The sequence below is a fragment of the Larus michahellis genome, chromosome Z (assembly GCF_964199755.1).
Source record: "Larus michahellis chromosome Z, bLarMic1.1, whole genome shotgun sequence".
Classification (NCBI taxonomy): domain Eukaryota; kingdom Metazoa; phylum Chordata; class Aves; order Charadriiformes; family Laridae; genus Larus; species Larus michahellis.
The window spans coordinates 10,992,243-11,005,130 of NC_133930.1; the positions used below are offsets into that span (position 1 = coordinate 10,992,243).

At 52.9% G+C, this 12,888-nt stretch overlaps 1 protein-coding gene across 5 annotated transcripts in view; it reads left to right on the forward strand.

Moving 5' to 3' along the window:
• Positions 1 to 12,888, forward strand: part of CNTFR (ciliary neurotrophic factor receptor) — a 213,936-nt gene that overhangs the window by 53,246 nt on the left and 147,802 nt on the right. For 4 of the 5 annotated variants that reach the window (XM_074570605.1, XM_074570606.1, XM_074570608.1 and 1 more), the window contains exon 2: positions 1,392 to 1,496. The exons of the other annotated variant lie outside the window; for it this stretch is intronic. The gene's annotated coding sequence lies outside the window, so the exon portion shown is untranslated. The remainder of the gene's footprint in view (positions 1 to 1,391; positions 1,497 to 12,888) is intronic. 5 annotated transcript variants of the gene reach the window in all.

Consider the following 12,888-nt stretch of genomic DNA (forward strand, 5'->3'; position numbering starts at 1 on the left):
AAAATAAATAAAATACAACTCAGAAGTTGCATTGGCATTGCGGAGCAAGGGGAGGCTGGGTGGGGAGGAGCCCTCTCCCCTCCTTGCCAGTCACTTGTCAGCTCAGGGGTGCCTGGCAGAGCGGGTCCTGAGTGACAGGGCGTTGCGGGTGTTGGGCTCGGGGCAGCTGGAGTTAAATTTCTTGGTGTCTGACACCTGACAAGCATGATAAATTGCGGCACACCATGCGCTGCCGGCATGACAAACGGTCCGCTTCCCTCCTTTTAAGCCCTGGGAAAACTTTTTAATTATTTCCCAGCACTTTGCAAATGAGGGTTTCTCCATCAGGCACCCAGTGGAGTTTGGGGTGTGTGTATGTGTGTGTATTTATTTATTTATTTACGTTTTGTAGGCGGGTGGGGGTTGTAGTTTGGGTTTCTGTAGCATCCTCCCGCTGACTCGCCCAGGCTTTGGATGGGGTCCCAGGGAGGGCTCTGGCAAAGCTCATGGGTTTCGGGGTCGGGTGCTAATTAAAGCACATGGTGTTCCAGGCTTGGAGTTGCTGTCGCCCTTGGGAAAGCGTCTCCGCAGGAGCGACTCCCAGACTTTCCTCTTGCCAGTGGAGTTTGGCTCCTATTTTTCATTTTTAATAATGCAGAACCATGAGACTTTTTTTTTTCTTTTCTCCTCAAAGCATTTAAAAAGGAAGGGAGAACAACACGAGCTCAGCCACAAGAGCTAGATAATGAGTGTGGATCGTGACTGATAATTTGTTTGTCTAACACAAAAAGCATATTTGCTGCTCTAACTGAAGGCACTGCTGGTTACCGTAATGCCTCGGACTCCATCTCACTAGGCAGCGTGTCAGACGTAGCACAGAAAGTCTCTCCCTCCCCTTTCCAGTCCTCGGTGTCCGTGCTGCAAAGCCGTACGTGCGTGCTTTCCTCTTCACACTCCCGGGTTCAGTCGGATTGGCCTCTCCCTGCACAGTTTAACACGTGTGTGAGGCTTTGCAGGATTAGGGCTTAGGCAGCGCAAGACCTCGTGGGCAAATGCCTTGGTGCTGGGCTGACGTTTTAGTGCTGCTATGCTGTTTTGGCTGGGGAGCATTGCTGTCGGTCTTTAAAGAGGATCAGAGATGCCCCAAGCTGCTGTATTTTTTCCTTTTTCCCCTCTCCCCTTTCATGTCTCTAAATCGAAATAATTAAGCAAATGCGTGCTTTGGGGCTGGACTGTGATGCTCATGTGGGAGGGCTCTTCATCTAAACTAGCTTCATGTTTACACCAGTTACCCCCAGCTGTCAGGGCTGGAAAACAGATGCCCCCCTCTCCTTCAGTTGTTTCCTAAACCCGGGGCGACGGCAGAGCTCCACCTGGTAGCCTGACAGGTTGTCTCTTCTGTTTTGTTGAAGAAAATCCCAGATCTGAGCGGTGAGGGTCGGTCAAGCAGCCAGAAGAATCCTCTGGGTGTTGATGAGAAATTGGGGACGCCCCAAGGACTCTGGACTGGTGGAGAGGTAAGAGGTGGATTAAAGCGCGTGCTCACTCGGTTCTTCCTTGGTTGGTGTGCTCTGGGCTGTGGTGGGGCTGCAGACCATGTGTCTTTTGTCTAGGGCGGCGTTTACTAAAGTATGGCAAAAGGCTGCTCCTGGCTCTGCTGCATGAGCAGCCCCATGGCTGCTGTGCAAAGAAGGAAGATGCTGACAGGGGTTATTTAGGTTGTAGAGGGACAGGTTTGGATGAACAGCTTGGAAAATGCACATTGTGGACTGCACATGGAAGGCTTCTCCATAGAGAGTCCTCCTGCTTGAAAGCCCTTCTGGCGGCTTGGATCTAACTGGGGTAGCAGAGGTCCTGCGGTGGCTGAACTACTCTGCAGCAGGTAAGTGTCACCCAGCCCTGCTTTGTGGTGGGAGGTAGAGGTGCCACCTCTCACAGACAAGCACAACTTCAAGCTCTGCTCAGCTGAAAAGGGCTGCATCTCCTAAGGAGACCACCAACATCACCAGCCATGGTTAAGGGGTTGCTCCACCTCTGAGACCTTTTGCCCATGGGCTTTGTATGGGGCTGTGATAACACCGTGTTTCTTGAGGAGAGGTTTGGGGTCATCTTCTCCGAGACATGGGGACCCCGGTGGATCAGGGAAGGGGCCTCTGGATTGGGCTGCTGCATTTGGGGACGCAGACCCTGCGGAGCCATGCTGGGGAAGCCGGTGCTTCAGGAATGAAAATGATGAATTAAAATTTAACAAGTCTCTAAATGCCAGGCAAGGACATCTTAAGTGGGAATTGTCGATGTTTGACTAGTGCAGCCTCCCACTTAGCTACAACTGCATGGCTTTAATTACATTGATCTTGGAAAAGCAAGAGCTAACACCAAAGAGGAGAAACGGTTGGCCAAAAGTGCATGAAGTGTCATGAATTTTCCCTGTGTGGCTCCCCTGCCCTCTTCCCCTACATCGTGCTTCCCAGGGATGTTGTGCAGCCCCTTTCACCCTGGATTGGCAAAGTCCTGTATCCTCTGAGCCACGGGCAAGGACAAAAGTACTCCCTGTGTGCAAGGCTGAACACGGGCTCTGGAGTTATAAAGCTCAAGGTTAAGGGACTGCAGGGGTGGGCAGCACCTGGTGGAGCCACAGTGGGGGGCAGGCTGTGGTCCTGGGTACAGAGATGCTCTGCAAAAGCAAAACCTTGCCCTTGATATTGCCTGGTGGTGACATCCGTGGAGTGGCATGGGATAAGGACCCATTCCCTCCCTTTCGTCGGCGTGGACCGGCTCACCCATGGGACTCCTCGCAGCTCTGCAAATAGAGCAGCTCGAGGAGGGTACGTTGCTAATAATACCAATTACTGTTACATGCCGGCTACAAGGTACACTGGCAGTAATGGGATCCGGCGGGATGAAATGAAAGCGATATAATATGGTGAGATAAATTAGCGTTGTAAAATTAGCCATGGGTCTAGTCAGGGATCTGACAAATGTGTCGCAGCTTCAGTACAAGCTCTGAGTGCTGCTGAATTGGATTTAGTGGCCCAGAGCAAAGCAGATGGGAGTAAGGGAAAAAAAGAGTTTATGAGGGGTCTCCGTACACACATGCTAACGGTTAACGCTGCTTGTTTCTTCCTCGGCTTTGCTGAATGATACGTCCCCTGGCGCCTGCTCGTACGCGGCAGTGGAGGAATGAAAGTCCAGCCCTGTTGCAGTGCTGTTGGAGTAGCTGGAGCCTGGCAGTGAGGTGGGAAGGGGCCAGACTTGGTGCCCCAGATGCCGGTCCGTGCCCTGCCGTGGGCTTCTTCACCCGAGTTTGCTCCCAAAGGGAGCATCAACGTGGTTCAGGTGGCACGTGTGGCAGGCGTTTGCACGTGCTTTAGCCTTGTAGGGAGGGTAGAAGGTTGGTTTCTGCTTCCCATGTTGCATCCTGACCTCTTTTCCTATGCCCAACTGGGCTCTGGGGCAGAGGGATGGCTGGAGCAGGGCATCCCGCAGCACAGGGGCTTTCCTTGTTCACCAAGGGCGTGCAGCCAACTCTTTCCAGTCCAGACACACACGTTATCCTTCCTCCTGTGAGGCAGAGGGTGGAAGCTAGGTGATGCTTTTTGTGCCTTGTGGAGGCTGGGAAATGGATGTGGCTGGTTCCAGTTGGATCCGCTTCCTTGTGGCTCATTAGGACAGGCTCCACCGGAGGGATGCGAGCGGTCCTGCCCGTGAGCGATGGTTGGCCGGCGAGAGCCTCTTACGGATTTATAAATGCAGGCTAATTGCATGTTTAATGGCTGACGCATTACACAGGATCTAGGGAGAGGCAGGCATGATTTAGCTCTGGTTTGATAAGGCATGTCATGTGGCTCACTTAATAGTAATAAAAAAGAGGGAGAAAAATTCTGAATATGCTTTGTAGTGCTCTGCGGTGGAGCTGGGGGAAGGGGGGTGGTGTCAAAGGACTTGCAAGGGTGTTCATGCAAGGCCTCTCCCAAGTCGTGCCACGATGATGCAAGAGGTATGGTGGAGACCGGCTTGTCACATCTCTGGGGATGAGATTGCAGAGAGGGCAGGCTGCTGCCCTGCATGGGTCTGGAGCAGCACCAGGCTGATCCATGAATCCCAAGGGGATCATCTCAGTGCTGCCTGGAGCATCCCAAGGGACTTGAGTAAACTTGTGTGCTGAGCCCACGTGGACGGAGACGTGAGGAGATGAGCCCCAGACTGTAGGAGGTCAGCCTGGACACTGCCAGCAGCCCCTGCGTCGTCTTGTTGCAAGGAAGTGCGGTGGTGATGCTTTTAGGGTATCTCAGACCCCAACCAGCCCCAGGGCTAAGTTGTCCTGGAAAAACCCACAGGGTGGTGAACTGCAGCAGTGGAGGGAGCCCCTTCCCTCGACTCTGCTGCCGGAGAAGGAGTGATGTGGGACCGCGGCAGGGAGCAGCAGGACAATGAGCCTGCGGTTGGAGCGCTAGTAACAGCATAAACAGAAATACAACTTCTCGGGTTCTTGTGCAGCAATGATATATCTTGTTTCTATTGACTTTCTTAAACCTCTAAAATACATTGTAGATTGATCTACAAATCTGCAAAAAGCACCTGTTTTTTTTAAAGTCTAAAGCAATTTTCTGCCTTCTTGTGGTTGGCTCTGAACAGACACATGTTCTCTTGTCCTATTTGAGGCTGGCGTGCTGCCATGGTGGTAGGAAGTTTAGTAATACTTGAGCTGGATCGATTCAAGCCCATTATCTGTGCTGCCTGGGACTCGGCGGCAAAGGGGAAAAAATACTCTCCCCAAACGCATCAAAGCCCTGCGATAAGGACACACGGTTGAGCTCTATTTATAGACGGACAGATGTCTTGCCAAAGCTCTGCTGCTGTCACTTGGTGATGCAGGTTTTGAGTGTTTAGCAGTGTTTGGTTCTGAAGGAGTCTGTTCTACCTTCTGGCTTAGGTGCCTCCCCTCCAGGCACAGCCCATAATGGTACAGCAATCTTAATCTTGTTCTTGCATCTTCATCGTCCCACAGGGACCTCAGAGGTCTCCAGAGCAGAAATGCCACCGATGCTACATCAGACCAGTGCAGCTGTTTAGCTGAGCGTTCACAGCTTAAGCATGGACGCCCCCATCTCCTGCGGTAGCTGGCTCTCAGCTGTGCCACACTCCCAGCAAAGAGGTTTTTCCTACTGTTTATCCTAAACCTCCCAAGCAGCAACCTGTGGTCACTGCCATGTTGCATGTCATGCATTCTCCTCGTTCGTCAAATGATATCAAGGACATCTGAATGAGCACCAGCTGTGCAAATTGCATGTTTGGAGTTGTTCCTCCGGCCAAGTTAGTGCAGGTCTTGTAGTGAATGTGCACATACGTCTTCAGGGAGCATATGGTTTTTGAGGGCATGGTTAGAAAGGATGGGGTGAAATGGGTTACCAACTCCAGATTCATTTCCTGGCATGAAGGAGTGCCTGTGCTCATATGGTAGAGCTGCTCTTCATTTCCTTGCGTACCTTGCCCTGTCGCAATAGTCATGAAACTGGGAATAGGAGAAGGGCAAAGGCTTCATACTCTCCAGCTTTGAGTGTTGTCATTAAAGGTGATGTGCTGGTTTTCCCTCAGTTATGACCCTGGGAAGCAGTGGCCTGATGCGACATTGCAGCCACAGACTTGCAAAACCATCCAGTTTGGAAGGGACCTCAGAGGTCTCAAGTCCAGCGGAAACTCTGCACTGAGCACGAGTCTGAAATTGGACATGGCTGCTCGGGGCTTTATCCAGCCTGCTCCTGAAAGCCTCTGTGTATATAAAGAGCATATATTGTTTGGGCCACTCCGCCGGTGCTGGTGGGCTCTCGAGGGGCAAAAAGTTTCTCCTTGCATCTAGTGGGAACCTTTTGTTTCAGCTGCTGCCCACTGTCACTCATCCTGTTGCTACGTGTTGCTGCAAAAAGCCCGTCTCAGTCTTCTCAACAACTCCCCTGTCCATCTCAGTGGCCCCTGACGAATTTGCTCCGGTTAATGAACATGGGTCTTGTGCTGGTTCTCCCAAAACTAGGAGCAGAATCTTGATGCGGTCCGAGCGCTGTGGGAGCTGCAGGCAGCTGCCTGCTGGGACCCACGCTGGCACGAGGTGCGTGTCCCTGTGCCCACACCCTGCACCACACCGTGGCAGTGGGCTGGAGATTTCACAAGAAGCGTGGTGTTTTACAGGCTTTGGTGGATTGTGGCTGAAGGAGGGAAGGAGTTGTCCATGGGCAGGTTTGGGGACAAAAACCTGACTTTTTTAGCTTTTTTTGACATGTCCTCTTGATCCGGTGCAGGATAATTGCATGATGGCTTCTGGCTGCGTGCCATACCTGATCCTGGGAGAAAGGAGATTTCTCTTCCCAAGGGTGTTTATAATGTGTTCATCTGCACGGCTCCTGCAGAACACGATGAGCTCCGCTCATCCCTTGCGCTCCGCTTGGTTTTAGTCTGTCTCCAGGGTGCTGCTTAGCTCCGCTCATATATTCCTCTGACGAGTGGGCAAGACAGGAAGCAAATACCTTTGTTACAAAACCACATATGGGCTTTCAGCGAGTGATGACACTTCCCCAAGCTATCTGTCTAGTGAATGCACTTTCCCCCGCTTGTTTATATTCACAGGAGTGTTACTTAGCTGCTCAGGTGGGCCATAGATGTCAAGAAAGATGTCAGTGTCAGGAGAAGGCTTTAATGCAAGGCATCCTGCTGTTCCATGCGGTGGGTGGTGGATGAGACCCCAATGCGCCGAGGTCTGTGGGTGTGGGAGAGGGACTGTCTACTGGGTCTGGCATGGGAGCCGTGGCTCGGGAGAGAGGCAGCAGTAGTGCTGGAGGTGACTTTTTATAGCTGCCCCGGGATGCTGAGATGATCATTCAGTAAATGAGGGCTCTGATGGAGGCAAGCAGTGTTTTCCAACTAAAAGAAACAACCATCAGCAAGAGGGACTGTGCTCCCTCTGAAAACATTTCAGATGGTGTCACGGCTGTCTTGTGGCTCCTGGAGGACCTCGGCAGTGGATACTCAATGCTTTGTGCTGTAGAGCTGGGGACTGTGGGTCCACAAATGTGGTCCCCCTTAGTGCCCGAGGGGAGTGGGTGCTGGTGGGGATCCCCCGGAGGAGCTGTTTGGCTGCGATGGAGATGGGCAGGATCCCACGTCTGGGTGGGAAGAGGAGCGAGGGTCTCAGCTGCACACACCTGGATCCCTTCCATAGCCACGGTGCTCCTGGGGGTCATGTTTGCTTAGCACCAGCAGGGCTATTCATAGGGGAGGAGACTGCAGCACTGATGGCACCCCTTAGCAATGTGTATTTTGTTATTTTTCCCTTTAGGATGACTCTTTTTAAGCTCAGGATAGCTCTAGGAAGCCTCCACTGAGACCCCATGTCTCCAGGGCAATTTACAGCACACAGCAGCCCCTCAGCATTCGTTACAGCCCCTAAACGAGGACGGCTCAGTGTTGCCTTTCAGCAAGATCACATATTACCAGGTCTTTTTTTCTTCCTCTTGCCCTAAATTGTTGCACTTTACATCGAAAAGGAGGGGCATGCACGTGGGGGCCAGCACAATTTATGGATCAGAGATTTATATGCCGCTGCGACGCTGTATTTTTTCCCCACAGTGACACTTTATTGCCACAAATTACCAAACAGGCAAGGTTACGCGAGTGACAGCAGGCAGAGCTGTAAAGGACAGGAACAAACGGCAGCAGGAAAAGTACCCAGAGGAGAGGGGGAGGCTGGGCACCAGGCAGAAATAAAGCAAGGCGGGAGGTGGGACGAGCGTCAGAAATCAGCTTGCCTTGCAGCGGGATGCGTGGGTGAAGCCTGGGAATCGGTGTGCCATCTCCGGCACACGGGCATGCCGCAAGGTCGGGGGAGCGGACGGTGGGCTGAGTTTGGATGCTGTAAATCCTTGGGTTTATTTTAATTTTTTTTTTTTCCTCTTCACCGCGCCCCGCCCCCCCCCAAGTCCCTAGGTGCTTCTGCAGGCTGCTTTTTGCTGGGGGAATTGCAGGTTTTCGGTTGCTAAATGTTCTTCCCTGTGTGCTGGGTAGTGTCAGCGGGGAGAAGCATCCTCAGAAAGTGAGACTTTATCTTCCTTCTAAGCACCCTTCACCCCTAGCTATGTTCAGCCCATGGTAGAGGTGCCTGGGGAGGTGGTGGTGTCCCTGTGCTTGCCTCCGCACCAGAAATCAGTAAAACCCTGAAGTGACCTGTGCCATACAGAGCAGAAGACAAATCCAGCTCCTCAGAGGTGAGAAGCAGCAAACTCTCATCTTGGGCTGGCTGAGGTCTTGTTGTCATCCCAACCATGGCACCAGCGGTGCTGGAGTCAGGGCCGCTCTAGGCAAGTCTCAGGAGCACCGGGACTCCCCCGAGAAAGTTATTTGCAGTCTTGTTTTCTCAGTTTGGTTTTCAGTGCTCTGCCTGTGTGCTGCAGGGACAGTCGGGTCATCTCCTGGCTTCATTTGGACATCAGACTCGGATCTGGAAGCTGAAGGCTAGTGGCACCAATTTTTCTGCCAGCTTGGTAGAGGGAGGGAGGTGCTGAGAGGGCGGGCAGCATTCAGAGGGCTAATATTTCCTTGCTTTGTGATTGTGGGGTGGGTCGAAATGTCCCAGGCTTGCCCTTTGGTGCGACAGGACGGTCACTTATGTCCATTGATATTAATACACTCAATATAAGTGACGGTGCATGGGGGACAGGCACTGTGCTTCGGGCAGAGGGGCGTCCGCTTTGCTGCCGAGCGTCTGCGGCAGCCCCGCTCCCACATGCTTCGTCTTTGGTTGAGCGGCTCCGTCTGCGCCCACTCACCCAAGTTAGATCAGCTTAACTTCAAACGAGTGTAAAAACTGAAAGGCTCAAGATCGGCGGAGGTATTAAGGCTGCCTTTGAGCTGGGGATGCTACTTAAAGCTGCCAAGGAGCTGTCACTCTATTGTTCTTGCAACAAAACGCTACCGGAGGAGCTGAGATCCGCAGAGGCTCTGGAGCCCTAGCCAAAATTGCGTTTAACTAGCAGAAATGTGCTACAGCTGTGGGGCTCCCTACACCAGGAGAGAGCCGGCACTGCCGTGTGCCGCTCTCCCTGGCAGCAAGAGGGAGGGGGTTCAGGTCGCCTTTGCACCACGATGGACCACTGCACAAGGCAATTTGCCTTGTCTCTTCCCGTGCTTATAAAAGATAATTTCCCTTGAATCCCAATGCCATAAACCAGGTATTTAATCTTGCTTGAAGGGAGCATGTCTAACGCACGCAGGGCATCACAAACAATAGTAAGCAATCAATAGGCTAAATCCTGAGGTCTCTTACCCAGACTTTGCTGGAGTAAAGGTTGACAAAGTGCTGAGTAGTTACTCGAGACTTCAGCCTTGCACAGGGGGCAGGTGAAGTGATTGACTGATTTATTGATGATGCATTTCACTATGAATCTAGTCTGTCTGTTAGTCACAAATGCTCATTTGAGCATAAATCCTGGGCTGCTGTGAGCAGATAGCTTCTACAGCAGAGCTGGGCAAAAAGATTTCAGATGGATGGATTATTTGGTGAAAAAGACTTTTGGATCAACGGGAATAGCTTGTGTTTCTGTGTTGTGCTTGGCAAATAGCCTCAGCAGAAGAAAGCGAAAGCCCACTTGTGAAAAAGATCAAGCGCTGGGTTTTGACATGATGTTTAGATCTCCTTTCAAACCAGTTTTAGGTTTTCTTCCCGAATCAAGAAGCCAGCCGAGTTTCAGAAGATCCCTCTGAAACCCTTTTCCCTCGCCCTCTGTGCCTGGCTTCTGCAGCGAAGCAGCGGAAACGTGGCACTTCTTAAACCTGGCGCTGACTCCCTGCGAACCCGCGCTTCGTTTATTTTTAGTTCCCCCAGCGGTGTGAAAGGCTCGGGGGCTGGCGGGCTTTCGGTCGGTGTTGCTGAGCTGGGGGCCGGGAGGTGTACGGCTGCGGAGGGGCAGCTCTGTAAGACCCCCGGCTTTGCTCCCGCGCCGGGGGACTGGGCTTATCCTGCCTTGCCGGGCCTTTGGAAGGCTTGTGGGGGGGACAGAGGCCAGCAACACCTCATCCCCCATGCAAGGTTAGGCGAAGTGTTTAGCTCTTTCTGCAGCAAAAGAGCGTGCAAGCCCTTTGGAGGTGTCCTGTGGAGTAACCTCCACCACAAAGCCTCAGCAGCTGGGACACGGCTTGCTCGCCCCCCTGTTCTTGAATCATCACCCTTTTTTTTTGATGCCTTAAACTGAGTAGTTTCTTATTAATTCAGGGATAAAACCATGCTACTCTAACATCTCCATGGCTGTTTTTTTTCCTCTCTAGTGTTGATTCTTCTTTGTTTTCAGCCTGGCTGTTGCTGGCTACCTCTGCTGCGGCTCCCAGCCCCTGTGCTCGCTCTTGCAGCGTGTGGATACACCCGCGGTGGGTGCTGTAGGAAACTGCTCAGACAGATTTGTGCGTGTGTATGTGCCTCTCTAAGTATTTCCCATTAATTAATGGACGCTGGAGTCTGTCTTCTGTAATGAGCGCTCACTGGCGGGTGATAAATTGCTTGTATGACAAGATGGCAGTGAAATCTGGGCAAGCCGCGGCTGTCAGCGCTGGGTTTAGGAGCGAGGGGCGAGCGTCAGTCAATATCTGGATGGGGAGAGGGATGGTGAAGAGTCCAGCAGCCGATCGCAAGATCCTTGTGAGGTGTCCTGCCTGCTCGCGCTGGAGGAGCCCTCGCTGTGGGCTCCAGCAGAAGGGCAGCAATGCTGCACCAGACCCCATGTTTGCCTGGCAAACCCCAGCCCTGTTGCTGCTTTTTGATGTGGAGGGAGGGAGGAGGAAGGGTCTTGCACCGTGGTTGCCACCCCTGCTCCACAGGGATGCTGGCTGGAGCTCCGATGGATGCACTTGGAGCAAACCATCCTGACACGGGCTGGGTTTTGCTGCCTCACGCCCCCCGAAGAAGGGACTGTGTGCTGGGATCTGTGCTCCAGCAGCGCCACGGCTTCCATCAAACCCTGCTTGGCAACCGAGTCCCTTGCAGCGGTGCCAGCAGCGGACATCATGGCATGCCTTGCCTGCTGGCACCACCCTGCGAGCAGTGGCGTGAGGCTTGGCTGGGCACCTCCATGCAAGACCAGTGTTTTCGGTGGCCTCTCTGGGCAGCATTTGTGGAAGCAACTTGGTCTATACCACCAGCAACCGCGTCTCAAACCACCAGCAAGTGGTGGGTGAGGGTGCCATGTTGCAGAGCGATACAAGGCTGGACTTCATGGACGTGGTGGAGCACAGGGCTGGGTGTGATGGATCTGAGTTGATGGTTTTCACGGGCTCTTCAGTCGTAGTCCTGAATGGACCCCAAAGTCTGAGAGCCCCATGCAGCAGAGACCCATCCCAGGGAACCAGCGCTGGCACCAAAATCTGCGGCTTCCAGGAGAGCAGCTGTGGACCGAGACTGATTCTTCCTGATGTAGTAGTGACAGTGGGACTAATCCCTGCTGCATCCCTCTGGAGCACGCCGTGCAAGCTGCACACTGTAGATCCATCTCCATTTTGGCTGGTACTCTGAAGCAGAGGTTCAATCACCCGTTGTGCTGATTAGGACTCCAGCACTCAGAGCAGGGATGCCGCTTGGAAGGACAGTGTGGGTGCTGGGCACACTGCAGGATCCCCCCTTTCCCTGGGACCTTGCCACTGTGTGGGGGGAGCAGTCTGCATTTACTGGGGAACTGAATTATCTGCTTCCCCAAGTGGGGAAAATAATAATAATAAAAAAAGTGCCTTCCACTAGGTCATGAGCCATTACCTCGAGGGGCCCTTCATCAGCTGATGAATTCTACTTAATAAAATAAATACTGAGAGAAAATGTAATTGGATTTCATTTATTACCCAGTTCCGCCTAGCAGCCCCAGATTATACAAAAGCAATTAGAGAAAGCTCTCCATTAATAGCTATCTTCAAGCCGCCCAATGGGCTCATTCCATCAAACCTTCTGGCTCGTGTAATTTCCTTTCTTGGAGCTCGCTCCTGGCTGGGGGAGGATGCGGGGTGTGCAGCGCCATTGCCAGCGGCCTGTAAACAAAAGCATCCCTGTCTCTTAATGCTTGCGCAGGCACCGTCTTCCCAAGCCCATGGCTCTGCCAAAGGGTCTCCTGGTTTTGGGGCGAGAAGCCAGAGCACCTGGGCAGTTTGGCTGCAGACTAGGGCTTGGTTGTGCCTTCTGTGGGCTGGGAGCATCCTTCCTCCGCTTGGCATCGCCAGGCGGTGAATCTGACCGTGCTGCTTGGCAGCGGGTATGCGAATTCCCCCCCCGGGGCGTTGGGTGTGATGCTGTCCCCCTCGGGATGCGGCTGGTTCTCCGGTGCTCGTCTTTCCCCTGATGCCAGCAGGTTGCATAGCAGCTTCTGTCTCCGCTAGCTTGCAGGGACACAGCAGAATACTTCTGCTTCCTCGCTTTTTTTGCAGGGAGCTCAAGGAGGGCCTGGGACAGCTTGCTGAGGTTGGGCAGAGGCGCATGTCTCAGAGCATCTCTCTGAAAGTCTTATGGCAACGCAGGGAGGCATGTTTGAGGCCTGCCACAGGACAAGGACAGATGTCTGGCACTTGCATTGTCACTGAGGACAAGGTGCAAGTTAATCTGCAGCAGAGGCTTAGCCCAGTATCTTTACTCCTAATCCCTGTTTACAGTGGTGGATGAGGAAAGAAAATTATGGTGGAGATGGCTTGCTGGGGAAGTGATGCTGACTGATCCAGGTGCATGGTCAGTGAGGAGTGGTCCAGCCTTGGGTCAGGGGAGCAGTAGGAAGGGAGATATGGGGTGTGTGGACAGCAGCGAGACGATGCAGCCCTCTGTCCCCCCTCTTCTAGCCTCTTCTTCACTTGCAGCCCTGGAGTAACCTTATCCAGCCATGCTGCCTGCTTTTGGGTCAATCT